The 2,723-nt window shown below is 41.1% G+C and overlaps 1 protein-coding gene across 4 annotated transcripts in view; it reads right to left on the bottom strand.

Moving 5' to 3' along the window:
• Window positions 1-2,648: 2,648 nt before the first annotated feature.
• LOC144969128 (uncharacterized) overlaps window positions 2,649-2,723 on the bottom strand; it is a 12,863-nt gene continuing 12,788 nt past the window's right edge. For all 4 annotated transcript variants that reach the window (XM_078908228.1, XM_078908227.1, XM_078908229.1 and 1 more), the window contains exon 5: window positions 2,649-2,723. This exon is cut by the window's right edge and continues 117 nt beyond it. The gene's annotated coding sequence lies outside the window, so the exon portion shown is untranslated.

Below are 2,723 nucleotides of genomic sequence, written 5' to 3'. Positions count from 1 at the left end.
TGTGTGTGTGTGTGTGTGTGTGTGTGTGTGTGACTGCGAAGATTGGTGGAGCGGGTCAGGTCAATGTTAGTGTTAGGGAAAAAGGGATTGTTAATATTTTGTGTCTGTGGCATGCTGGACCAAAAGTATGGTAGGGGTTTGTTTTGATTTGTTTTTGTTTTTTTTTTTTTGTTTTTTTCGTCTCCATTCCTTTTTTCTTTTTTTTGTGCGGCTATGTGGTCTTGTGTTATGACACTCGCTTTCGGATCAGAGTGTCCTGGGTTCGAGCCTCGCTCTGCGCCTAGTTGAGTCCTTGAAAGACTCTTTACTCACATCCTATCACCTTCATCAGGTGTAAAATGAGTACCTGGTCATCAACAGTGTTGTCTCTGTGGGAAAAATTGTAACATCGCCTAACAGGCGTCATGTCTCGTTCTACATGTTACGTGTTGCTATTAGTCAGGGACCCATTGTAAAGCGCTTTGAGCACATCCAGTGGATATTGCTCTATATAAAAGCTCAATCTATTTTTTGATTTAAAAAAAGTATTTCTACCTTTAGATAGGACGCTAGACTATCCCAATGTACTTTTCACCAGATCTAACAAACCCAGCTACCCATTCACTGCTGAGTAGACAGGGAGCTCAGAGAAAAAAAAGCTCGACTGCACCCGAGATCGATCTCTGGCGTATAAAGAGTGCTCTATCAACTGAGCTATCGGGGCCCCCAAATATTCTATTGGGCTTTTTACAAACGCAGACGTTATAACTGTTATTTTGGAAGGAAGATGTAATATGTGAAACTCATATTATTTGATTAGTTAAAAAAACAAACGAAATTTTAATATTATTGTATTATTTTAAATGAGAGATATACAAAAGATGACAAAAGATCGGACTTGCTAGGTTCGAAACACACACACACACACACACACAAACACACACACACACACACACACATCTTTATTAGTCACATTCATTTCAAACAATAACCCATTAGAGAAGAGGGGTCATGCCTTCATCATAGATCATTGTCATTGAGATCATTATGGTGTAGTAAATTTTGAAATTTACCCCGTATAATTGAATCGTCCAAGGCGTGCGCCTCGTGTTCCCACCATCTCACACATGAAAGGGCTGTTTGCGGAGTGGAGGGAGATGGTCGTCTGTGTCGTTTAGTGTATAGCAAAGGGGGTGGGTGCGATGAATTAAGTGGGATGGGTGGTGATTTGTGGAAGATAGACAAAAGAACTTAGGCAAAGAATCGCTGGGGCAGTAGTATGGCGCGAAAATCGCTGGAACCGTTGAAAGGTTATAAGAAGTAAGGACCGCCAACGGTTCTCCACTTTGGGACCGGTCCCCGGTTCTCAGCTAAAGGACCGTGGGACCGGTCCTTGCGCGGCACTAATGGAAAGGCATCGGCTGTTGAAGCCATTCACAGTTTTAGTTACACCCTCTGTAAGTCGACACTCCTCGCAACCATGTGTGAATACAGAGCAGACACTAGCGGCATACAACCTGATTTTCTTTCTGTGGAACAGACGGTGATCGGACCAAATATTGGATAGAGAGCTGACTGCTGTTTGTGCTATTGACATTCTGTATTCAACATCAGCCCTCTCATCACCATCTCACTGGATACGACTACCAATGTATTCAAAGGAGTAGACATTGTCGAATTGTACACCCTCGATATTCACACGAGGAAGTTCGCTTTCCGTGTTTTTGCGTTTCTGTTTTTGAACAGATAAGTCCGCGAGAGATCCTTTGCGCGATCTTACAGTCTTTCCACCATCGCACTACCGGCCTTGATGAATAGCATGACCTCTCTTGTTTGGAAAGTCTCGTTCAAGGGATGGACATACCATGGATGCAATGTCGTCATCTGTTATTTCCGAGACTCTGATTTCCTTGTGGATGTGCAGAGCTTTGGTTTTTGGAATTGAGATTTCCATCGCTGCGTCTTCCCGCAAACCTGCTGCTATGGAGGATATACGTTCTGATGCGTCTTGGACGTTTTCATCTAGGAGGCTAGCGTCGTCGGCATACTCGAGGGAGCTTATTGAGTAACTCCGGCATTTGGGGTATCATGAATTTTGAAGATGTGCATGAGGCCGGTAATGCAAGCAATTGGGGAAAATATATTGCTTTGGAGCACACCACGAGCGACATGATGGCTGCAGAGGTTCCTTCATTTCCATCGGGCTTTCTAATTCTCACGCATCCAGATGCTGCATCGAAGATGGTTTGAATGACGCGACGAAGTTTTACCGATGCTCCAGCCGAACTGAGTGCGTTGTCTAGAAATGTGTGGCTTACAGTGTCAAAGACTGCCATGTAGTCGATGAAGGTAACGACAGCTGGTTTGGACTCGTTGATGAGCATGTCAATTGGCAAACTCAGGATACAGATATGATCTCTGGTTCCTCTTGCTTGTCGAAAACCGGTCTGACTGTCTGGTAACCTTTATTGGAGTTCTATACTCAAACGCTTTGCAATTACAGCAGATAACAGTTATTATTATTATTATTATCATTATTATTTTTATTATTATTATTATTATTATTATTATTATTATTATTATTATTATTATTATTATTATTATTATTATTATTATTATTATCAATATTATTATTAGCATCATCATTATTATTATTATTTTTGTCTATTAAGCAAATAAATACACTGTGAAAAAGTTTGTTTTGGTTCATATTCTTTATGCAAAGACAAAACATAATATTCTAT

The sequence above is a fragment of the Berghia stephanieae genome, chromosome 3 (genome assembly GCF_034508935.2).
Source record: "Berghia stephanieae isolate SIO BIC M18660-M18661 chromosome 3, UCSD_Bste_1.3, whole genome shotgun sequence".
Lineage (NCBI taxonomy): Eukaryota > Metazoa > Mollusca > Gastropoda > Nudibranchia > Aeolidiidae > Berghia > Berghia stephanieae.
This window is presented reverse-complemented; position numbering and strand designations above follow the sequence as displayed.